The 26,439-nt window shown below is 46.4% G+C and overlaps 1 protein-coding gene across 3 annotated transcripts in view; it reads left to right on the top strand.

Annotated features, from left to right (window-relative positions):
- LOC137534226 (transmembrane protein 176B-like) overlaps nucleotides 1-26,439 on the top strand; it is a 171,334-nt gene that overhangs the window by 20,910 nt on the left and 123,985 nt on the right. For 2 of the 3 annotated variants that reach the window (XM_068255632.1, XM_068255630.1), the window contains exon 1: nucleotides 2,929-2,989. The exons of the other annotated variant lie outside the window; for it this stretch is intronic. The gene's annotated coding sequence lies outside the window, so the exon portion shown is untranslated. Of the gene's footprint in view, nucleotides 1-2,928; nucleotides 2,990-26,439 lie in introns of those variants that run through there. 3 annotated transcript variants of the gene reach the window in all.

Genomic DNA, 26,439 nt, shown 5'->3' with positions numbered 1-26,439 from the left:
GAAAAGAATCTTAGTGCAAACTGACAATAAGGGAGTGGTTTATGCAATCAACTCTCTCTCTTCCAAATCCCCACTGGTTGTCCGTTTGCTGCGACTATTAGTTTTATATTCTCTCAAATTCAATATCTGGTTAAAAGCACAACATGTCCCAGGAATATCAAATGATATCGCGGATGCTCTGTCCCGATTTCAGATGCAGAGATTCCAGTCGTTGGCCCCCACAGCACGATCCGTAGGGGAAGAAGTACCAAAATTTCTCTGGAATCTGATATGGAGTTAATTGGCTCACGAATACAACAATCAGTCTCTATAGCGACTTGGAGGTCTTACTCAGGCGCTTGGAGGGATTGGATTGCTTTCATTCGAGCTTTAGGTATTGAAGAGCTTCAGGTGTCAGAAGGTTTAGTTCTACATTATGTCTCAGCATGTATTAAAAAAAGTCTGTCGCATTCTCATATTGTGAAGTCATTGGCCGGTATTTCATTCTTTTTGAAGCTATTTAATCTTCCTGCTTGTAATTCTTATTTTTCAGTTAAGCAGGTGTTAAAAGGACACAAGCGTTTCTCGTCTAAACCTGATGGCAGGCATCCAATCTCCCTGCATGTTTTATCCCAGCTATTTGATACTACTGCAATAGTTTGCTATTCCAATTATGAGTCCCTGCTTTTTCGCTGTGCGTTTTGTTTTATGTTTTTTGCAGCTCTTCGGGTGTCTGAGTTGATCGCTCGATCTTCGACCGGCGGTGGCGGACTACTGTATGAGAATGTGATTTTATCTACAAAAAAGGTGGGAATTTTCTTGCAATCCTCCAAAACGGATCAGCTGAGAAAAGGTTGTACGATTGAGCTAAATGCATGGGAAGGGAATAAGTTGTGCCCTCTTCAGAATCTGCTTAATTTCCTTCGGGTTAGAGGCAATGCCACGGGTACATTATTGAGGCATGCGGATGGCTCTGCCTTATCCACGTACCAATTCACCTCTGTTTTGGAACGTTGTGTAAGGGCTGCAGGGCTGAGTAATTACAAACTAACATCTCATTCTTTTCGTATCGGGGCTGCCACAGAAGCTGCCAGGTTGGGTCTTTCTGAAAGTGTTATTAAGAAAATGGGTAGATGGAAGTCAGGAGCTTTCAAGCTCTATATTCGCCCTTAATGCTATTTATATTTTTCAGGTTCAAAGTCGGTGACATGGATAGTGGGTCACTCCTATGTTTTTTGGGCCCACAACAGAGCGTTTAGAAGATGCTATTCTACCAACCTGAACTTGGATCCATCAAAGTTTTTAATCTTGTGGCATGGAGTAAGAGGGATGGTTTGGTCTCAATTAAAAGAGGTTATTTTCGAGTTGTTTAATGTGTGGCCTGCTCCAGATGTTTTGATAATCCACTTGGGTGGGAACGACATTGGCAAAATCAAGTCCCTGGAACTTTATTTTAACATCAGGGATGATCTTGCCATGTTGTCATCATTTTCAAAGAAAACAACTATTGTGTTTTCTGAGATCGTCCCTAGGTGGTTATGGTTACAGCCTTCTTATCTGCTCCCCTGTGAGAAGATCAGACGGCGTTTAAATCACAAATTGGAAAAATTCCTTCCATGCATCGGAGGGTTTTCTTTTAGGCACATTGATTTGGAGGGTGGTCCCTTAGGCCTATATAGGCAGGATTTAGTGCACTTAAGTGATGTCGGTCTCGACATCTTCAATTGGAACCTCCAGTGCTGCATTGAAAGAGCCGTTGGTGGGGTGCCAGGCTAGGTTTGCCTGGCTGGTGGGGTCCTACTGGAAGTTATTTAAAGTTTTCGTGGTCCGAACCGTATTGGTGGACCATTATAATGAACGTTGTTATATATATATATATACTTTTACTTATTAAAGTTTTTACATTTTAAATAAAGTTATTTCTGGACCTCAACCTTTTTTATTATTTAAGTTAATCAATAAAGATGGCCACGGCCTTAAACGCCACGCCTGGAGTGTTCTTTGTTTTCTTTACAAATGTATATTTAGAAGTTTAAGTATATATTTAGCAGTGTTTCCTTCAGTTCCATGAAAAGGGCCAATATGTCTAATAATAGGCCCTACATGGGACTGTGGTAACCTGGGTTTAGCTAGATAGCCAGTTCAATTTCCCCCCTGTGAGGTAGCTAGTTCCTGATTGGCTGAAAGATTGCTGCAGTAAGGTGGTACTATGGCAGGGAATGTGATTGGTCGGCAATACTGGCAGGTAAAGTTCTGCCAGGTGTTGCTGGGGGCATACATTGTTGCATCATCCAATGGGGAGCAACTTCTGTGTATAAAAAGAAGGTCCGTCGCCTGTATTCTGCCAGTGTACCAGAGCGGTCTGGGTGAGCTTCCCGCCCACCACTCCCCCCCTTTTTTCCTTACAACTGACATCGTCGTGGTCAAGTCTTTATTGATCAAGGTCTCGCCTGCCGGCGTGGTCAAACTTAGAGTTGGGGTCCTACTGGAAGTTATTTAAAGTTTTCGTGGTCCGAACCGTATTGGTGGACCATTATAATGAACGTTGTTATATATATATATATATATATATACTTTTACTTATTAAAGTTTTTACATTTTAAATAAAGTAATTTTTGGACCTCAACCTTTTTTATTATTTAAGTTAATCAATAAAGATGGCCACGGCCTTAAACGCCACGCCTGGAGTGTTCTTTGTTTTCTTTACAAATGTATATTTAGAAGTTTAAGTATATATTTAGCAGTGTTTCCTTCAGTTCCATTGTTTCCAGTCAGCCATCAGCTAGCCTAAACTTGAACAACCACATATTTTCCAGGATAAAAAATGCAGAGGAGGGCTTGATGCTAGGCCGTTTACTTCCTGCTCTTGTCGTTATATTCTGAGAGAAGTATTTGGTATAGCGGCGCTCCTCCCCTTTTTTCTCTGCTTGTTATTTTATTTGCAGTGCTTGATATCACACAACCTACAGCACAGCTACAGAGACACAGAGGTAACTGCGTGTGCTACGAGGTGAGAGTACTTTATGCTGCTATCTGCTCAGTCTTCACTGGAAACCTTATTTGCATTCACTGCTTACTAGACATCACCAGGGCCGGATTTGTACTTTTCACTGCCCAAGGCCAACTATACCGTCTGTTTGGTTGTTATCTCTGTGTGCCCCAATGAGAATTCTACTTACATTCCCTTATTGGATGTCAGTTGTCACAGATGACTATTTTAGTAATATGCGTATAGATTATAATTTATGTTTTCCTTAAAGTGGAATATAACCCTGCATTTCAACTTTGCTCTAAAACATTATTTACAGTATATTATATGCAACCATCATTTTTTTTTTTTACTAGACCAGCATTGGAAGGGTTACACAGGGCTTTAAAGTTCCTGGAGATTTCTGCAGACGCATCCGAAGCTGACATAGATACATTTTGTTTACATAAAGTGTTGAATGTGACTCACTCTCTCTCACTGAGAAGGAGCTGGAGGACAGCCAAAGAGTGTGTAACATTTCTCAATAGATACATTTAACTAAATAGAATTTATCTATCTGAGCTTCTGCATATCTCTCCACGGAACTTTAAACCTCTGTGTTTAACCCTTCCAATGCTGGTCTAGTAAAAAAAAAATGCTTTTTGCATATAATATGCTGTAAACAGGGCCGGATTTACAGTTCAGGAGCCTATAGGCACAGAAGTTTTGGCGCCCTAAGCTCCGCCCTCAGCGCAGGCCACACCCTCTTTTTGACACGAAGAATTTCCGTCCCTCCAACCCCTAATAAGCAAGGCCGGTGTAAAGTTTAATCCCCAGAAACTATGGGGGGAGGGGGGGGAGTTGGGGTGTTGCCTCTTTTCCACCATGTAAATAGCAGAGCACAAATACCTTTTCAAAGTCTGAGTTCTCTGCTCTCCTGTTCACTATATCCATTCAGCGTGCAGCAATGTTCCTACATAGGCTCCCAGTGTCACATGATATGCATTTGGGACCCTGATGGAGAAACGCAGCTGCTCCCTGAATGGCGGCATTGAAGAAAAGACAAGAGGACCTGGAGTTGGTATTTATGCTTTGCTACTTGGATGTGGGGAAAGAGGTGGGCACCCTCAGTCATCAGGCCCCTCTGTAGTCACAGGAATAGTGGGTGCTATAAATTCATCATTGCCTGTCTGCGAGCTAGTAACACCTGCTTCTTATTAAACCTGACTGTGGCCTAGGCAACAATCCCCTTACCTGTCTTTAGAAAGTACAGGGTGGTGCATGAAAGACCAACCCAACTGCCTGTCATGAGTGTGGGTATACAAGCAAACGCTGGCTGGTCTGTACCTGTGCGCCTCTTCCCTGCCATAAGTGTCCTTTTATTGAAGCCTGTATCAGCTGCATTTGCATATGAGAGCATACAGCAGCAAATACAGGCGTCACATGCTTCAAGAAAGTCGGATTGGGCCACACACAACTGGGATTAAGCGAGACGTGCTTGGGGACCGGCCAGCGTCTGCCCATTAACTTGCACATGTGACAGGTAGCAGGGCCGGTCTTTTGCACCACCCTATATATAGCCCGCATGCAGCCTAGACAAGCCACCCCCCCCCCCTCCATTAAGCCTACCTTCTATGGACTCTCCCCTCCCACACTTAACTGAGGAAAAAAAATGGCCAGTTACTTACCTGGGGCTTCTTTCAGTCCCTGGTCCCTCACCATCATTCAGCACTGTGACGTTCCTCCGCTGTCCCTCTATAAAAAGCTGGGCGGGTAGCCCAGTCGCTGGCTACCGCACATGCATGGAACTCACTTCCCTGATCGCGCACCCATAGCCGGGATCGACCCTGTGCGGGCCAGAGTGGCTGAGCGGTGCAGTGCGGAATGACAGCGAGGACCAAGAAGGACTTAAGAGGTTGGAAAAAGCCCCAGGTAAGTAACTGGCCTCTTTTTTTCTTTTTTTTTTTCCTTTACAGTGAGAGGACATCCGAGGTGAACATCAAAATCTATTTTTTACTTACCTGGGGCTTCTTCCAGCCCTGAAGAGCGGTCTCAGTCTCTCTCCACAGCCCGGGCCTCCTAGGTGTCCCTGTTGGCCATCCGCAATTATGCCGACCTGCTGGCAGGTAGGATCTTCTGCGTCCACGTGATCTGGCGAATACTGCGCCTGCGCACAACTACTGTACGGTGCAGTACACGCCAGATGACATGGACATGAGGGCACGAGTGTCCGCGCAGGTGTAGAAGAGCTGAGCCGGCAGGTCACGATCCTTACGGCTAGCCAGCAGGGACACCTAGGAGGACAGGGGCTGTGGAGAGGGACTGAGACTGCTCTTCAGGGCTGGAAGAAGCCCCAGGTGAGTAAAAAATAGATATTGCTGCTCACTTCGGAAGTACTTTAAAGTTTCCTTTAAAAACACATACACACACACACTCTGAGACACGCACACTGACACATACACACTCTGAGACACACATACTGACACACACTCTGAGCCACTCACACACAGAGCCACTCACACAGAGCCACTCACACTGGCACACACTGACACATACACACTCTGAGACACACATACTGACACACACTCTAAACCACTCACACAGAGCCACTCACACTGACATATACACACTGAGACACACACACACACACACACACACACACACACACACACACACACATACACTGAGACACACATACTGACACACAATCTGAGCCACTCACACAGAGCCACTCACACTGATACACACTGACACATACACACACACACTGACACATACACAAACACATACACACAAACACATGCACTGAGACACACATACTGACACACACCCTGCGCCACTCACACTGACACATACACACTCTGACACACACACACACACTGAACCACACACACTGACACACAATCTGAGACACACACTGACACATACACACAGACACACTCTGAGACACACACTGACACAGACACGTCTGAGACACACACTGACACATACATGAATATATTCACACATACATACACTCTCCCTCCCTGCAGACAATCCAGCAGCTAGCTAAGTAAAGTTGAAGAAATACTACACCAGGTGCAGCTTTGATCTTCCTTCCCAGCGGCAGCAGGTTACTATCTCCCTCCTGGAACCACTGAAGCACGAAGCCCTTTTCAAGCTTGAAGAAGTCCACTCCGAATTCCAGGGAGGGAGACAACAGCATCCTCTACTACGTCTCAGCAAACATACTCGCTTACCTATCTCCCGACAGCTGAAGTCCGAAGTGTGCACGCCCCGCCCCCTTCTCTCTTCGCAGGGGTCAGATGTACTGCAGTGACTGATGATGAGCAGGAACACAGCAGGCGGATATAGAGCGGGGCGGAAGTACTGGGTGGCTGAGCGCAGTTGTGACCAGCGGGCCTATGCAGATTGACGCAAGAGCGCTGACAATGCCATTGCGTGTAGGACAGTTGCAATTGAAAACATAAGTGATGCACTACTACCCTGCCGCCTTTGTAGCACATGGCGCCTGTAGGCACGTGCCTACAGTGCCTAGTGGTAAATCCGGCCCTGGCTGTAAATAATGTTTTAGAGCAAAGTTGAAATGCAGGGTTATATTCCGCTTTAAGAACTTTTATGTTATGTTTGTTATCTCATTAATGATGGAACCATTGTGTCACCATGAGAGCTAGGCTGAAGAGTACCTGCAGGATAGAGCTTACAGGGCTGCTCCCCTGTTGTTACGTACCTGGTCCTCACTTTTAGTCATATAGTCAATATGATGATAGTACCTGCTTAAAAAGAAATAAATATGGCAGCCTCCATATCACTCTTACCTCGGGTGCACTTTAAAAAGGTCAGACCAAGCTGTGATTAAGTCTCTATTAACCCTCCTGGCGGTATAAAAAATTCCGCCAGTAGGGAGCGCAGCAGTTTTTTTTTTATTTTTTATTTTTTTTTTATATCATGTAGCGAGCCTAGGGCTCGCTACATGATAGCCGCTGCTCAGCGGCATCCCCCCGCCCGCTTCGATTGCCTTCGGTGATCTCCGATCAGGAAATCCCGTTCAAAGAACGGGATTTCCTGGAGGGCTTCCCCCGTCGCCATGGCGACGGGGCGGGATGACGTCACCGACGTCACCAAAGTCAGGACGTCATTGGAAGTCCCGAACCACCCCTCAGCGCTGTCTGGCACTGATTGGCCAGGCAGCGCACGGGGTCTGGGGGGGGGGGGCGTGCGGCGCGACGGATAGCGGCGATCGTGCGCGGGGCGGCGGCGAACAGTGTGCTGACGCAGCTAGCAAAGTGCTAGCTGCGTGCAGCAAAAAAAAATTAAATAAATCGGCCTAGTAGGGCCGGAGAAAACCTCCTGCGCGGCTTACCCCGAACTACGTTCGGGGTTACCGCCAAGGAGGTTAAGATTCTCTGAAGCTAGAGAACCTAAGTTGTCTCTTACACATGGGCTGTCCTGGTGGTTACCACGACTTACGTTACGTCTGCTTAATATCTTTTATTTGTTAGTTTATTTTTTTCCAATATTCACATATCATTTCTCCAGTGTTCTGAACCATACTGCAACTGCTAAAGTGAAGGCGTCAAACTTACAGCTGGAAACCTCCTAAAAATCTGTGTTATATAAAAATGTGCATTTAGGTGTTTCCTGTTACTGAGATACTAGCTACACTGCTTTTTCATGGTTTTCCAGCTTAGGAGAAGCTATAGAACTCCAGACAATTCACCTAGGTTCCTCAGTAGACAAAAGCAGGGTCATACCGGGCCACCGGATTACCGGGTTTTCCCCTGGTAGGCCCCGCCCAGTGGCGTAGGGATCACCATAGCAATTGCTATGGGGCCTGGATCCCTTAGTCACAACTGGGGGCCCACCTGTCCTGCAGCCTATTTGCTTTTTGTGTCCCAGGCCCAGGCAGGATTGCCAGAGTTACCCCCCCCCCCCTTCCTGGGCCCCCCTCCATTGCAGAGAGGCTGGCAGGTGGAATCAGACTATTTTTCCATCCGCTGCCTCTCTGCACATTTCCCCGACACGTAGTCTATAGTTCCAGCCTGGCCCAGAAGCCGGAACACAAAGAGCAGCACTGGTTGTGTCCCCGCCCCTCCCTCACGTAGCCCGCCCCTTGGCTGTGCATGTAGCTCCACCCCCCTCCTGCCTGTCTTCCCGGTCACAGAATCAGAAGGGTGGGCAGTGGGGCACAGCGGCAGCATGAATGGAATTTGACTGAGAGAGGAGCTGGGTCAGAAGAGGAGTCTCCTGCGGGTGAATAAATGTCTTTTTTTTTTTACAGGGGCAGCAGCCACCAGGGCTATTGGAGGAACTAATGGGAGGGGCGGGGGAGCCTGGTGAACCATTGCCACATTACAATTATTTTCTTGTAAGACGCTGCCCACATTACGATTAATTTCTGGTGAAACATTGCAGCATTACGATTGTTTTCTGGTGAAACATTGCGGCATTACGATTGTTTTCTGGTGAAAGATTGTGGCATTACGATTGTTTTCTGGTGAAACATTGCAGCATTACGATTGTTTTCTGGTGAAAGATTGCGGCATTACGATTGTTTTCTGGTGAAAGATTGTGGCATTACGATTGTTTTCTGGTGAAAGATTGTGGCATTACGATTGTTTTCTGGTGAAAGATTGCGGCATTACGATTGTTTTCTGGTGAAAGATTGCGGCATTACGATTGTTTTCTGGTGAAAGATTGTAGCATTACGATGGTTTTCTGGTGAAAGATTTTGGCATTACAATTGTTTTCTGCTGAAAGATTGCGACATTACAATTGTTTTCTGGAGAAAGATTGCAGAATTACAATTATTTCATGGTCAAATGCTGCCGCAATACAATTATTTTCTAATGTCATTAGGGTGGGAGGTCTAGGAGGGGTGTGGGGATGGTGGAGTAAAAGGTCCTGGAAGGGTGTTTGGGTGAGAGGTGTGTGGGGTGGGAGGTCTGGGAGGAGGGGGGGCCCGTAAATTACCCAGACGCGGGACAGGACGGCTGCTTGGGGCTTGCAGAAGCCCCAGGTAAGCCCCCAGCAAGTTAAACAGTTTGTTTTAAAACTAACTTCAGTACTGCTTTAAGCCTGGTACACACCATTCAATTTCCAGTCTGATCGATGGGTTGGATTAATAATTTCTGACAGATCCAATCAACTCCCAATCAATAACTCGATTGTTTTTGCGCAGTTATCAATCGGGAGCTGATTGGACCTGTAATGATCAATTTGAAATGGCAAGGAATTGCATGGTGTGTACCAGACTTTAGTTTTATGCTGAAAAGAGCCATATGGTGTAGCAAGTGTCAAAGTGTACCTGAGACGGGGAAAAAAGTTACTTTTCCTTTATCCTGAGCTTGTTCCAGCCCCCCAGGGCTGGTTCTAATAACAATGGGGCCCCTGGACAAGATTAGCCCCGGGGCCCCCCAATAGACACCCCCCAAACAAAAATCGGCAGTAGGGACTCTGAGGCAGGGGCTGGCACCATCTGGCTCAGCTGAAGACTCTGCAGGGGCACCCGGGAACAACAGTTAAGTTGGGGGGGAGACACCTTGGGGGCCCCTACAGGATCTGGAGCCCTAGGGCAATTGCCTCCTTTCCCTCTATGGTAGCGCCGGCCCTGCAGCCCCCATAGTCTTTCAGGTCCCTCAGTGTCTTGTGGGTACCTTGTGTTGTGTCACTGTCTCCAAAATTAAAGTCTGCAACTGGCAGTGTCACGGATTACAGCCCATGCACTGTACTGTCCTTGCGTCTCCTCAGTCGCACTCCCATAGCTGGGAGTGTTCTGCACATGCACAGTTAGTAAAGACTTGGAAATGCACATGAGCAAAACGCTCCTGGCTACGGGAGTGCATTTAAGGAGGTGCGCAGCTGGGACAGCGCATGCGCCAGAGTGCGTGACCCAATCACATTGCGGACTCTAATTGGGATGAAAGGAGGGACCCGGAGAACGCAGAGTGACCTCAATGACTGCACAGGGCTGGAAGAAGCCCAGGTAAGTAAAACTCAACTAATTTCCCCTGTCTCAGGTATACTTTAACTGGGTCACCCATTGTACTATAGTTTATACCTTCTAAGGCAGACCATTTGCATATCATCAATTCCAAGTTAATCCGCTGCGCTCAGCAAGGTAATGTCACCAGAAAGAAAGTTCGCTATGCCACCAATGAGTGCTGCTCCTTGTTTACTTTGGGATCAATGTAAACGTTACTGGAAAAAACAGAAGGAAAAAAAGGGGGAGAGGAGCGCTCTCTGGTGCATTAACTTCTTTAATTATACTTCCTGCACAAGGATGCAAATAAAACACGTACAATGTTCAATATGAATAAAAACTCATCATGATTATGTTGTATCACCGTGTCCCAGTTGTTACATCACCGATCTGGTCGCCTCCACACTATGGCCGGTAGTTGTGGGTGATCTACGGAATCCGGACACACCAGCGGGGTTTGGAACACAGGATTCTATGGTAGTTGCCCTGCGCCTAGGACGTCATGACGCGTTTCGGCGTTCCACGCCTTCGTCAGATGACGTCAAGGCGCAGGGGATTGAATTAAAAAGGCTTGGTGTTGCCTGGCAACCGAGCGGGCGCATGTATGGCGGCCGCGTCGGATCAAAATGATAGCATTTGTTTGATTTCCAGACGGACACACTTACGGCGGCCGTGTAGGATCAGGCTGACTATACGTGTCAAGCCTGTAGTGTATGGGGTTGCCTAGCAACATCCATGAGCTAACTGGATTACTACGCTCCTATGGCTAGGCTGATACATTAAAAAGTACCACAAAAGATTTTTTATATATGTCACAAACTGGACATATCAAAATTTGGCAAACTTGCTCTGGTCCAGATGTATGACGTTGGGGAAACTCTTGTGAATGAATTCATTTACCATCCAATCAAAAGCTAGAGGTTGGCCCGCAAAGGTGAAAAGGGCTGTAGCGCATGTATATGCATATAGAATGTAGCGTAGACAACGGTAACGCTACATGCAAATACATGCATGCTGATTAGAGGGTTATAGTGGGGAAAGGATACACTTGCTGCAACAAATATAAATAAAAATAAACTGAGAGTAAAAAATGAAAATAAAAAATGAAAAGATAATATGCTCACAGAATTGTTGTGAACTAAGTGGCCATTTGGCGGGCATGTGTCAAGTTGGAATAATGACTTATCCTTAAAATGAAAGATGAATTATATATTAAATGATAGCTATAAACTATCCTATATGGGGAGTGAATTAATTATGGTGGAGGATCTCACCTAAGACCGCCGGAATTGCGTGTAACAAATTGGACACGATTGTAGTATTGTCACAGCACAATCAATACCACAAAGAGGAATTATATACATATCAATAAAAATGCAATAGGATAAAAACAGAATTAAGAATAAAATAACTAGAATATTATATAAAAAATATATACTATATAAATATCACTTTTAAAAATAATGATCAAAACTAATTTACATAATGGGTTTCTACCTCTTGCGGGACTATATGGGTTCACACAGAGAAGAATGACAGAGGGACCCATACAATAAGTACTATAAATAAGGGATAGATAATTGTAAATATGCACACAGGCTGCTGTGGGAGCTGTAAGAACAGCCCGTGTGCATTGATTCCACATCTTAATCCATACACCAGAGGGGGGATCTTAGACACCATTATAACGTGCACCATTGTGCCTAGCTAGAACTAACCAATTGTCTAGGGATGTTAGACATAAAACGACCAATGGAAGGAAATCATGTATATTCCACAGGCCGGTGTGCAAGATGTTTACAGTACATCTATATACTATCACATGTATGTAGGTTGACATAGATGTATAGGTGGATACCCATATGGTAAGGGGAATTTTCGAAAGAAATACACCACCTGAGGGAAGGTGGAGGGAGGGGGGGGGGGTTCACTTATTTCCTGTCTCTGTTACTATACCTAAAAATCATAAATAAGTTAGATATAGGTAGCTACTTCTAGGCCTTCATTGAGTCCTACAGGGGTCAATGAGTTCAACCTAAAGATCCAGTATGTCTCTCTTTCACATAATCTTTTGTAACGTAGACCTTTGTTGGTATCTTTTTTAATATTTTCAATTCCCATGATCTTCAGGCTGTCAGGCCGTCCTTCATGAGTTTCTGTAAAATGCCTCGGGACAGAGTGTTTAATGCTCCCGCCTTGTATGTTTCTTTTATGTTCCCCTAACCGTTGCCGTAGAGGTCTGGTTGTCCTTCCGACGTAGTATTTAAAAGGGCACCCACAAGTTAGAATATACACTACAAAGGAGGACTCACAGTTGATGAAATCTTTTACTTGGATGATGTTACCTTCGCTATCTGTAATCTGAGAAGTACGGTGTTGGATGTATGAACAGCATCCGCAACGCTTCTTACTACATTTAAAGTTGCCTTTGAGTTGTGGGAACAGGGTTAGTGATGCACCATTGTTAACTTGGTTACGATTTTTTATGTTACTTGGAGCCAGTCTGTTTTTAATGGACCTTGCTTTTTTAAAAATTACTTCTGGTTTTTCTGGTAAAACTTTCTTCAACCAGGGGTCCTGTAATACTATATGCCAGTTCTTTTTTACAATGTCCTTTATTGTTCGTGCACTATTATTATAATTAGTAACAAAGACAGGGCCTCCAGTACTGCCAGTTTGGGGCCTAGCGGCACTAGATGTCCTGCCTCCTTTCCTGTCATTACACGTATTCCTAGTATTATCATAGGTCTTAAATTGTGCAGCCACCGCAGTGATGTGTTTCTCTTTATACCCTTTCTGTATGAATTTATTAGCTAAGATTTTACTTTGCTCGTCATAGTCCTTATTTAAAGAGCAATTCCTCCGCAAACGGCAGAACTGGCTTTTGGGTATGTTCTGTATCCATCTTGGATGATGGCAGCTTGAAACGTGTAGATAAGAGTTTCCTGCGGTGGGCTTAAAATGCGTTTTGGACAATATCTGCTGACTTGTGTTATCTGACATTAGCATAAGATCCAGGAAGACTATACTCTCCTTGTTTATCACATGTGTGAAGGACAGGTTGAACTTATTATTATTACAATGTTTCACAAAGTGATTGTACTCCTCTTCGGAGGAAGGCTATCATTGGGCCTCATTAGATGTAACAGCATTATACACATGTATACCTCACGAGATGGGCCTAGAAGCCACTAGATACTTCCTTGGAGTATATCAGGAACTGCCGCCAGAACAAATAAACTTTTTGATGGACTTACTTAAGTTCGCTCTAACCCACAATCATTTTTCTTTTATGGACATGATATTTCTACAAACCTGTGGTACATCGATGGGAGCAGGATTTGCCCCGAGCTTCGCCAACCTCTTTATGGCCTACTGGGAAAAGATGCACATCTGGGGCCATAATCCCTTTAAAAAGAATCTCGTGTTTTACACGAGATTCATAGATGACATTCTAATAATATGGGACGGCACCGAAGAGGAGTACAATCACTTTGTGAAACATTGTAATAATAATAAGTTCAACCTGTCCTTCACACATGTGATAAACAAGGAGAGTATAGTCTTCCTGGATCTTATGCTAATGTCAGATAACACAAGTCAGCAGATATTGTCCAAAACGCATTTTAAGCCCACCGCAGGAAACTCTTATCTACACGTTTCAAGCTGCCATCATCCAAGATGGATACAGAACATACCCAAAAGCCAGTTCTGCCGTTTGCGGAGGAATTGCTCTTTAAATAAGGACTATGACGAGCAAAGTAAAATCTTAGCTAATAAATTCATACAGAAAGGGTATAAAGAGAAACACATCACTGCGGTGGCTGCACAATTTAAGACCTATGATAATACTAGGAATACGTGTAATGACAGGAAAGGAGGCAGGACATCTAGTGCCGCTAGGCCCCAAACTGGCAGTACTGGAGGCCCTGTCTTTGTTACTAATTATAATAATAGTGCACGAACAATAAAGGACATTGTAAAAAAGAACTGGCATATAGTATTACAGGACCCCTGGTTGAAGAAAGTTTTACCAGAAAAACCAGAAGTAATTTTTAAAAAAGCAAGGTCCATTAAAAACAGACTGGCTCCAAGTAACATAAAAAATCGTAACCAAGTTAACAATGGTGCATCACTAACCCTGTTCCCACAACTCAAAGGCAACTTTAAATGTAGTAAGAAGCGTTGCGGATGCTGTTCATACATCCAACACCGTACTTCTCAGATTACAGATAGCGAAGGTAACATCATCCAAGTAAAAGATTTCATCAACTGTGAGTCCTCCTTTGTAGTGTATATTCTAACTTGTGGGTGCCCTTTTAAATACTACGTCGGAAGGACAACCAGACCTCTACGGCAACGGTTAGGGGAACATAAAAGAAACATACAAGGCGGGAGCATTAAACACTCTGTCCCGAGGCATTTTACAGAAACTCATGAAGGACGGCCTGACAGCCTGAAGATCATGGGAATTGAAAATATTAAAAAAGATACCAACAAAGGTCTACGTTACAAAAGATTATGTGAAAGAGAGACATACTGGATCTTTAGGTTGAACTCATTGACCCCTGTAGGACTCAATGAAGGCCTAGAAGTAGCTACCTATATCTAACTTATTTATGATTTTTAGGTATAGTAACAGAGACAGGAAATAAGTGAACCCCCCCCCCCCCTCCCTCCACCTTCCCTCAGGTGGTGTATTTCTTTCGAAAATTCCCCTTACCATATGGGTATCCACCTATACATCTATGTCAACCTACATACATGTGATAGTATATAGATGTACTGTAAACATCTTGCACACCGGCCTGTGGAATATACATGATTTCCTTCCATTGGTCGTTTTATGTCTAACATCCCTAGACAATTGGTTAGTTCTAGCTAGGCACAATGGTGCACGTTATAATGGTGTCTAAGATCCCCCCTCTGGTGTATGGATTAAGATGTGGAATCAATGCACACGGGCTGTTCTTACAGCTCCCACAGCAGCCTGTGTGCATATTTACAATTATCTATCCCTTATTTATAGTACTTATTGTATGGGTCCCTCTGTCATTCTTCTCTGTGTGAACCCATATAGTCCCGCAAGAGGTAGAAACCCATTATGTAAATTAGTTTTGATCATTATTTTTAAAAGTGATATTTATATAGTATATATTTTTTATATAATATTCTAGTTATTTTATTCTTAATTCTGTTTTTATCCTATTGCATTTTTATTGATATGTATATAATTCCTCTTTGTGGTATTGATTGTGCTGTGACAATACTACAATCGTGTCCAATTTGTTACACGCAATTCCGGCGGTCTTAGGTGAGATCCTCCACCATAATTAATTCACTCCCCATATAGGATAGTTTATAGCTATCATTTAATATATAATTCATCTTTCATTTTAAGGATAAGTCATTATTCCAACTTGACACATGCCCGCCAAATGGCCACTTAGTTCACAACAATTCTGTGAGCATATTATCTTTTCATTTTTTATTTTCATTTTTTACTCTCAGTTTATTTTTATTTATATTTGTTGCAGCAAGTGTATCCTTTCCCCACTATAACCCTCTAATCAGCATGCATGTATTTGCATGTAGCGTTACCGTTGTCTACGCTACATTCTATATGCATATACATGCGCTACAGCCCTTTTCACCTTTGCGGGCCAACCTCTAGCTTTTGATTGGATGGTAAATGAATTCATTCACAAGAGTTTCCCCAACGTCATACATCTGGACCAGAGCAAGTTTGCCAAATTTTGATATGTCCAGTTTGTGACATATATAAAAAATCTTTTGTGGTACTTTTTAATGTATCAGCCTAGCCATAGGAGCGTAGTAATCCAGTTAGCTCATGGATGTTGCTAGGCAACCCCATACACTACAGGCTTGACACGTATAGTCAGCCTGATCCTACACGGCCGCCGTAAGTGTGTCCGTCTGGAAATCAAACAAATGCTATCATTTTGATCCGACGCGGCCGCCATACATGCGCCCGCTCGGTTGCCAGGCAACACCAAGCCTTTTTAATTCAATCCCCTGCGCCTTGACGTCATCTGACGAAGGCGTGGAACGCCGAAACGCGTCATGACGTCCTAGGCGCAGGGCAACTACCATAGAATCCTGTGTTCCAAACCCCGCTGGTGTGTCCGGATTCCGTAGATCACCCACAACTACCGGCCATAGTGTGGAGGCGACCAGATCGGTGATGTAACAACTGGGACACGGTGATACAACATAATCATGATGAGTTTTTATTCATATTGAACATTGTACGTGTTTTATTTGCATCCTTGTGCAGGAAGTATAATTAAAGAAGTTAATGCACCAGAGAGCGCTCCTCTCCCCCTTTTTTTCCTTCCATTTGCATATCATACAGAATACCTCTTATTAATTTTACTGTATGTGTAATAGTCAAATGAAGTGATGCTAAATATTTGCTTAATTATTTGCTAATGGGTGCAACATGAGAGAGAACGAGAATGAATGCTAATTATGGGGGGCAGATAGTGACAGAAATCTGGCCCTGTATCTGACTGATTGATTGCTGTCACTGTCAGAATGGAGAAGCCAGTGACAAGCAGCATAGAAGCAGCAGGTGAGGCACGAAGGGGGTCTGTCGGGTGGAGTCTTTTACAGCCAGGAAAGAATGTGTGTGTTAGGGCTTGTTTCCACTTGCGCCGCACGCGTCTGTGAGACGCGCGGCAGCACTAACAAGACTAACAATCTGCCTGGTGCTGCTAAAACAAAAAGGTTCTCTTCTCCACATTGCAACTACCATATCTCTCTTCACATGATCCATTCCTGCCCTACAGCAATTCACATGGTCTTTACAGTACATGCCAGATCCATGTGATTGGGGGGGGGGGGGGGGATGGTGTAAAATGACTTATACTTACCCATCTTTGAGCCCCCTTGAGTCTGTCAGCACCCTCAGTGTCTATACGTTACCCTCCATTCTGCGGCTATCGGCCCAGTAGTCGTGGACTACTGCGCAAACACGGCACTGGAAATATACCTCCTCAATCATGCTTCATTGCCAGGAATGTTCTGTGCCTGATCAGTTTAGGCTTGTACCTGTGCATGCTCCTGACTCTGGGAGCACGATTGTGGAGACTCTGGGGCAGTGCATGCGCAATAGTCCCAACTGAGCTGAGTCGTGGACTTTACCAGGGCTGACAGCGGCAGAACAGAGGGGACCGGATGGACACCAAGGAGTTGATGGACCACAGGGACTGGAATAAGCCCCCGGTAATTATAATGCCTATTCTTACCCTGATGACAGGCTGAAGGGGTTAAGGACCACTAGACACCAGGGAACTGTATGGGGAAGAAGGACCACTAGACTCCAGGGAACTGTATAGGGGAGGAGGGCACAACATACCAGGGAACTTTATAGGGCAGGGAGGAGGTCCACTAGACACTAGGGAACTGTATAGGGGAGGAAGTACCACTAGACTCCAGGGAACTGTATAGGGCAGGGAGGAGGTTCAATAGACACCAGGGGTCTGTAAAGGAAGGAACTCTAGACTCCAGGGAACTGTACAGGGAAGAAAGGACCACTAGACTCCAGGGAACTATACAGGGGAGGAAGGACCACTAGACACCAGGGAACTATATAGGGGAGGAAGGATCACTAGACTCCGGGGAACTATACAGGGGAGGAAGGATCACTAGACTCTGGGGAACTATACAGGGGAGGAAAGATAACTAGACTCCAGGGAACTGTATAGGGGAGGAAGGATAACTAGACTCCGGGGAACTATACAGGGGAGGAAGGATCACTAGACTCCGGGGAACAATACAGGGGAGGAAGGATAACTAGACTCCAGGGAACTGTATAAGGGAGGAAGGATCACTAGACTCCGGGGAAACTATACAGGGGAGGAAGGATCACTAGACTCCGGGGAACTATACAGGGGAGGAAGGACCACTAGACTCCAGGGAACTATACAGGGGAGGAAGGACCACTAGACTCCGGGGAACTATACAGGGGAGGAAGGATCACTAGACTCCAGGGAACTATACAGGGGAGGAAGGACCACTAGACTCCAGGGAACTGTATAGGGCAGGAAAGACTACTAGACTCCAGGGAACTATACAGGGGAGGAAGGATCACTAGACTCCGGGGAACTATACAGGGGAGGAAGGACCACTAGACTCCAGGGAACTATACAGGGGAGGAAGGACCACTAGACTCCAGGGAACTATACAGGGGAGAAAGGATCACTAGACTCCAGGGAACTATACAGGGGAGGAAGGATCACTAGACTCCGGGGAAACTATACAGGGGAGGAAGGATCACTAGACTCCGGGGAACTATACAGGGGAGGAAGGACCACTAGACTCCAGGGAACTATACAGGGGAGGAAGGACCACTAGACTCCGGGGAACTATACAGGGGAGGAAGGATCACTAGACTCCAGGGAACTATACAGGGGAGGAAGGACCACTAGACTCCAGGGAACTGTATAGGGGAGGAAAGACTACTAGACTCCAGGGAACTATACAGGGGAGGAAGGATCACTAGACTCCGGGGAACTATACAGGGGAGGAAGGACCACTAGACTCCAGGGAACTATACAGGGGAGGAAGGACCACAAGACTCCAGGGAACTGTATAGGGGAGGAAAGACTACTAGACTCCAGGGAACTATACAGGGGAGAAAGGACCACTAGACTCCAGGGAACTATACAGGGGAGGAAGGATAACTTGACTCCGGGGAACTATACAGGGGAGGAAGGATCACTAGACTCCAGGGAACTATACAGGGGAGGAAGGACCACTAGACTCCAGGGAACTATACAGGGGAGGAAGGACCACTAGACTCCAGGGAACTGTATAGGGGAGGAAAGACTACTAGACTCCAGGAACTATACAGGGTAGTACTTCCCCCTTACCATCAGTGGTCGCCCGGGAGAGTGTTGGTGGTGCCTGCCCTGCTGCCTCAACTGCCGGGGATTTAGGCGGTCTGAATACCGATGTGTCCCCCGGAGTGAGGGTGGGCAGTGGGGTGGACTCTGCCGATGCTGGGGCTGTGTTGGGTGATGGGGGTGAGATATCTGAGGCTGTAATGGCTTCTCGGAGCATGCTGATGATGGCCCCTCTCATGCTCAAACCTCTGGGGTGGCAGTGACTGTGTCCCCTAAGGATTGTGCAGCTGGTGTGGCGGGTGAAAAAGATGCTGTGGAAGGTGCCCAGGAGAAGTCTTTTGCCTTACCTGAATCGATGGAGGTTGCCCAAGATGACTTCGGTGGCTTGAATGCTGGCTCGAAGACGCCAAGTGAACCTCCGCCTGCTGAGCAGTGGAGGTGGGCCGAACGGTTTGCCGGTGAACGGTTCCAGGCGAACCTCGGGTGGTTCGCCTTCGCTGGCGAAGACGAACTTTCCCGGAAGTTCGATTCACCCCATAATGCTCTATGAGGGTCACCTTTGACCCTCTACATCACAGTCAGCAGGCACATTGTAGCCAATCCCCCCTTATATAAGGCAGGCTCCGGCGGCCATTACACTCACTCGTGTGCCTGCAAATAGACAGAATAGGGCGAGCTGCTGCAGACTTGTTCTCCTAGGGACAGATTAGTCAGGCTCTTGGCTTGTGAACTTGCTCCTGGCAGAATCTAATTGCTTAAATAGCACCCCTCATTCAACAGCTCTTTTCAGAGCTAATCCTTCCTGTTGTGTATTTTTTTTTTATGTGTGTCAAACTGACACTTGTGTTGCTTAGACAGCATTGCTAATTCATACTGTGTGTGTGCCACTGCCAGCAGCCCAGCCAGCAGCAGCACATTCAGTAACTACCTGTGTGTGTGACAGGGAGCTGCACATTGTACTATCCAGTACTGCATATACCTACTACTAGTACCTGTTGTGTTGAGTGAACTCACCTGACTGCATCTAACTACCTTTGTGTTGAGTGAACTCACCTCTCTGCATATAACTACCTTTGTTGAGTGAACTCACCTCTCTGCATATAACTACCTTTGTGTTCAGTGAACTCACTTCACTGCATATAATAACTACCTTTGTGTTGAGTGCATAAAAAAGCTTTATCTGAAATAGTAACCTTACCTTCTAAGTCTAGAAAGAAAAAGACAAGCCGAAAAGGGCGTTGAAAAATGTGAAATTCTTTTGATGCTGCATTGCACGGTAAAATTATGCTGAGTGGAGAGGAGTCTAATGTTTCTGACTGTTCAGATATTGAAATGGAGGTGGGAGAGAAGATGGTGGAAACTTCTAATGATGTTTTGCATGTTAATTTAGAGGTAGGAAGAGATGAGGTGGTTTCTTCCGACAGCCAAGCGGGTATTGATACTAATTTGCATGTTGAGTTGGAAGTGGGAGGGAAGGAAGAGAAGTCTCTTCCTCCTAGTCAAGAATTAAATGTGCATATGGGGGGGAAAAGAATGTGTTGCATGCTCCCTCTAGTGGTCAAGTTGGTAAGGCGGCTGGGAAGGGTTTACATCTGCATAGTGTGGGTGGAGAAAATGCGTACATTAACCACTTGCCGACCGCCCACTCATAACGCGCGTCGGCAAAGTGGTAGCTGCAGGACCAGCGACGCACATCTGCGTCGCCGGCTGCAGGCTAATTAATCAGGAAACACCCGTTTGCACGAGCGGCTGCTTCCTGTCAATTCACGGCGGGGGGCTCCATGAATAGCTTGCGGGCTGCCGATCGCGGCTCGCAGGCTAAATGTAAACACAAGCGGAAATAATCCGCTTTGTTTACATTTTTACAATGCTGCTAATAGTAGCAGCGTTGTACTAGATCAGCGATCCCCGGCCAATCAGCGGCCGGGGATCGCTGTCACATGACAGGCAGGAGCCTGTTAGAGGCTGCACAGGACAGATCCGTTCCTGTGCAGCCTCCGATCTCCGGGGCAGGGAGGGAGAAGAGGAAGAGGGGGAATCCTGCCATGGAGGGGGCTTTGAGGTGCCCCCCCCCCCGCCACCCACACGCATGCAGGAGCGATCAGACCCCCCCCCCCCCAGCACATCATACCCCTAGTGGGGAAAAAAGGGGGGCGATCTGGTCGCTCTGCCTGTTATTTGATCTGTGCTGGGGGCTGTAGAGCCCACCCAGCACAGATCTTCGAAATCAGCGCTGGTCCTTAAGGGGGGGTAAAGGCTGAGTCCTGGAGTGGTTAAAAAAGGGCGCCGGGAAAAAAGGGCGCAGGGTTTTAAACGATAAGCATGAATAACGTTTAAAAAAAATTGTGCTATATTTCGTTTAAAAATAATGTTTTATAAAGTTATAAATCATTAAATAATGTGTATGAAATCGGCAATTGTAAAAACGTTAATCTTCCCTGTTTAAAAAGTGAAATTTATAATAACGTTTTATAAAACATTAATGAGAATGTTACTAAAGCTATACCTAACCCTACTCTCACACAGAACCCTCCCTGTACCTAGCCCTAACCCCTAGACCCCCTGGTGGTGCCTAACCCTAAAACCCCCCTGGTGGTGCCTAACCCTAAAACCCCCCTGGTGGTGCCTAACCCTAAGACCCCCCCTGGTGGTGCCTAACCCTAAGACCCCCCTGGTGGTGCCTAAACCTAAGACCCCCCTGGTGGTGCCTAAACCTAAGACCCCCCTGTGATAAGCATTAGTAACGTTTTAAAAAAATATTGTGCTGTTTTTCGTCTAAAAATAATGTTTAAAAAATTATAAATCATTAAATAATGTGTAATCATGAGAAGCAGTTATAAAACATTAAAAGTCTCCGGGCGCCGCTTTTAAAACGGTTTTTTTCTCCGGCGCCCTTTTTTCCTGTTGGGCGTCCACTAAACGATATTTATTATGGGAGTGAATGGCGGCGCCCTTTTTGTCCACCTGCCTCATGCGCCCAAATTTCCTGCTTCCGGAGAAAATGTAGATTCATCCCTTTCCAGCATTTCTGTTAAAACAGGTGAGGTCGCTGTAAATGTTTGCAGCAAAAACAAGGGGTGGCTTTTCCCCCTGTTGGTGGTTTGTTGTGTAGCACCTTCTGGGACTTTTTCCTTTGTTCAAGTGGATGATGGTGATATCATTCTGGTTAAAACAGATAAGGTCTCTGCTGTCTCACTTGAGACTAACCAGGAGATGCATATCTTGAGGAGAGTTAAGCAGGCCATGCACTGGCCCGATTTGCGCCCGTTTCGACAGCAGATTCGATCACTGGGATCGAATCTGCTGCCAATCGTTCACGCTACACGCCGAATTTCGATCCATTTCGTCCGATCCCGTCGATCGTGCCGTGCGGAAAATAACCGTCGATCGCCCGCGGGTAAAGAGCGCATCGCTAGCGGCGTTCGAGTGCCCGATGACCGACGCAATAGAGCCGGCATACATTACCTGCTCCACCGGCGCGACTGCAGTCTCCCGGTCACCGCTGCTCTGTCTGCGCTCTGGTCTCCGGCCCCGGCATGCCTCACTTCTTCTCGCCCGGCAGGAAGTTTAAACAGTAGAGGGCGCTCTACTGTTTAAACTTCCTGCCGGGCGAGAAGAAGTGAGGCATGCCGGGGCCGGAGACCAGAGCGCAGACAGAGCAGCGGTGACCGGGAGACTGCAGTCGCGCCGGTGGAGCAGGTAATGTATGCGGGCGGGCGGGGGCAGCAGCAGCAGTACCACCACAACAGATTGTGAACGGTTTCAGGCTGAAATCGGTTCACAATCTGTTTGCTGTAAAGGTAGCCATACGATCCCTCTCTGATCAGATTCGATCAGAGAGGGATCTATCTGTTGGTCGAATCTGATGGGAAATCGACCAGTGTATGGCCACCTTTAACATGGAACAGGGTGCTATTAGCAGAAAAAGCACTTTAGAAGCAATGTTTGAAAGGAACTTTTTTTCAGATAGTGATTCAAGAAGTGAAAGTAACACTTCTAAAAAAAAGAAGAAGAAAACAGACAAAAGAAAACATCTTGATCCTCCCCCAGTCATTCCCCAGAACACTATTACAGAGTTTAAAACAGCCAACCTAACATATAGAATTGAGAAAAGCCGCCTTATTATAATTGATAACCACTCCGGCGATGTCATAATTCATACTAATGAGTCCGGTGGTAATTATAGCAATATCCATTTGGTAGGACACGGTGACCGAAATTGTGGATTTCAGGCGGATTTTCGCGCCGATGGGAAGAGATATTTGATTGCGAATGAGCTTATAAAGAGGTTCTCATTTACTGGCAAGCAGTAGTGGATGGAGACCATTTTTGGTCTGGGATGTAATGCCCAAGACTCCGTACGCAATACTCCCAAGGCTCCTGAAGCTCCTGTTTTGAGAATATGTGACATCACTAGCGTGTCTACTAATGGGTCTGGGTCTGAGGTTTCATCAGTGCTGGAGTTGGAGAGCGTGTTTAGAGTGGGATTTGATTTTCCCCCTCTGGGCCCTGCCTCCAACCCGGCGGCACTTGCTGCTGGTGGTAGTCAAGCACAGAACGCTCCCAGAACCCAGCCCATGTCTTACTCCAGGGTTGCACGTGGGGCGCCCTCTGGGAGAAGAGTCCTGGCCCCCATGGAGTCAGGATCTAAGGCTTACACGCCTGGGAGGAGGAACGTGGTTAGGTTGAAGTGGGAGGGTGAGACTATGGTCCCAGGCAAAAAAAGAGTTTGTCGGGCTCATCTTGGGTGTGGGGGTCATACCCTGCTACCTCTTCGCGATCCTGGTTCCTGGGAATCCCCCGCAATATTACGATGTGAGCTTTCTTTCTCAGCATGGCATGGAGGCTTTTTTAGAAGAGCATCTGAAACTTTCCACCAGTAGTTGATGGCATGGCTTTAATGTTTTCCCTTTGTCAAGGCAGTTGCTAGAAAAGAAGGCTCACATTGTGGTGACCAATGAGAGTATCCCTGTCCGTGACTTGATGGTTTGGGTTCAGCACTTTGCTGATGTGTTGTCCCCGCCACACAGAGTCCTCGATGACTTGGGTATCTGGTGGTGGGGGGGGGGAGTATGATGTGGCGATTAAACTACATACCAAGGAAGGCGTCGTCACCCATATTCCCCGCTCCGCCCTTATTGGTAGAGATCACATAACGGTCTACTACCTGGGTCAGCCGAGGACCTGTAATAGGTGTGGCAAGAGGGGACACCTCGCCAGCAACTGCCCGGATCCGAGATGCAGCAGGTGTCAGGAGTTTGGGCCTTCCGCGAGGGATTGTCGTAGAATCAAGTGCAATTTTTGTAAGGAGTTTGGACATCCTTACACGGAATGCGCGGTCTCCTGATCTGCGATGTCGGATCTCAAGAAAGCCATGTTGGTCCCAATGGAAGAGGAGGACCAGTCTGTTGTCTTGTCTGTTCCTAATGTTCCTGTATAGTCAGAATCCGCCCCTTCTGTACCTCAGTCTGATGTGGTCCCTTCCTCTGTGTTCCCTCCCCCTGGTCCTTTAGCCAACATGGCCCCTGGTGGGCAGTCTGGGCCCGGACGGTCGAGTCATGTCAGGGATGCTGCTCATGGTGCGGAGGGCTCTTCTCCAACGCACTAGACCTTCAAGGTCTGACAGGGGTGTGAGGGCTGGTGGCTCTAAAAAGCCTCCTCCTTCCGCCTCCTCAAATCCCCAAACTTCTCTCTCTCCCTCCCAGCCCGTTACCCGTTCCATCTCCCGTTCCTCTTCCCTTCCCAGGTCCTTCTCCACTTCCCAACCTGACCTTCCTCTTCCCCCTCCTCCTCCCCCTCCTCCTTTCCCTCCTGATTCTGATCCTGTCTTTTATCCTCCTCCTCCTCCTGAGGATATTGTTGATAAGGAACTCTTGGTGCTGCCTGGTCTTTCTGCTAGGACTCGAGGCAGGGAACTCTTGTCTCCTGAAGAGCAGGAGTATTTAGAGAATAAATTAAAAACTCAAAAGAAAAAGGGGCCTAAAGTTAAAACCCCTCAGGGCAGGAGATTTACCCAGCGCATGGAGCTGGATCAAAGAAGGCAAGATATTCGCTTGTAAAATAGGTTTAAGGTTCTGTTGGGTGAACCTCTCTCCCCTGAGGAGGAAGATATGATAGTTGAGGGGACAATCACTGATTGAAAGGTACTGTTCTGATGTGTTTGTGTATTTTTCATTTTATTGATGTTGTGTTTTATTTTCCCTTTTTGTTTATGTCTAAAGAAACATGAAGGGAACCCTTAATCACTCTGATGGCTGCTCCCCCACCACTCATGTTGGCAACGATCAACGTTACCAGCATTAAAAACCTGAAGGCTCGAAAATTGGCTTTTTCAATTCTGGCCAGCTTTGATGCTTACATCTTTTTCCTGCAAGACACCAGGCTCACCTCTATAGTTGACCTTTGGTTAGCTGAGAGGGACTGGAGGGCTGGTCTGAGTTTTTGGTCTCTTGCGGGAGAGCCTGGTAGTGGTGTGGCAGTTCTTTTTAGGGCTGATATGGTAACATGCCGGTGAGTAATTGAGGTCAAGATGGGGAGGTGTTTGGTCTTGGACGTCTGTGTGAGGGGGCAGGACCTCAGGCTCATTAACATCTATGCCAACCCCAGATCTCGTGGGAGAGGAAATGCCTCTTTACACAGATCAGGCCTTTCCTTTTTTCCGCCCATCCTGTGATCCTGGGTGGTGATTTTAACACCATCACTAGAGCTAGAGACAGGTCAAGTACCCAGGTCCAGATGGGCTTTGATGGTAGGTGTCACAGGAGCCCTAGTGGCTGACCGCACTTAGCCTTCTAAACGGTGCCAGCGCACAGATCGTGCGAACTCTGGTCGCAGTCAATGCGCAGGAACCGTTAAGAATTAGCCGCAGACAACTCCGAAGGGAGCCTGTGAGACACGGGTGATTACAACTTCACCCACTGGTTCAGAGTAAACTGCCACCACCGCGGTTACCATGGGACCGTGGAGCCCACTAACTGACTGACTAGTTCTGCGAATAAAACGGTTAAACACACGGTATTCTGTCTAGCCAACAACAAACAAACAGTAGCGTATCTTCAGAGACCCGGGATCAGTTCTGTGTGTGCTGATAAGCAGGGTAGCGGACAGTGAATGACTTGGAGAAAGTCGTTTATTCACGCAATATAAATAATTAATATATACAGACAATTATTAAAATCAACAATTATTAAAACAGTAATAGCCAGTATAAAAAATAAAAGAAGGGAGAAAAATACTTAGTTCCTGGAAAGATGTCCTTTTTGTGGGAAAAATCAGAGTTCTGGGTTTCAATCAAGGTTCAGAGTTCAGACCAGGTGGATGCCAGCATATCCTCAAGCTGGCACAGATGAGTTCAAGATGTTTTCACGGTGGAGGACACTGAGTTTGGCTCCTCTGCCATTCTTATGCCCCTGAATCAGTAGGAGGGAGTGAGGGCGGGGCCACACACCCCCTTAGAACATGAGATGAGTCCTCCCCTTGTCCTGGAGACCAGAAATCATGCCTTAACCATATATGGGCTCTATCTCACAGAACCGTACAGGTCAGGGCAGATTTACTAATATTTTCAGGTCGGTCTCGATTTACCCAGCGCCCTGATACCAGACATGAGGGGTGGGACCCCTGTGGTATCATCAGGGCAC

The sequence above is a fragment of the Hyperolius riggenbachi genome, chromosome 10 (assembly GCF_040937935.1).
Source record: "Hyperolius riggenbachi isolate aHypRig1 chromosome 10, aHypRig1.pri, whole genome shotgun sequence".
NCBI lineage: Eukaryota > Metazoa > Chordata > Amphibia > Anura > Hyperoliidae > Hyperolius > Hyperolius riggenbachi.
The sequence above is the reverse complement of the archived record's forward strand: the minus strand, read 5'-3'. Positions and strand labels throughout refer to the sequence as shown.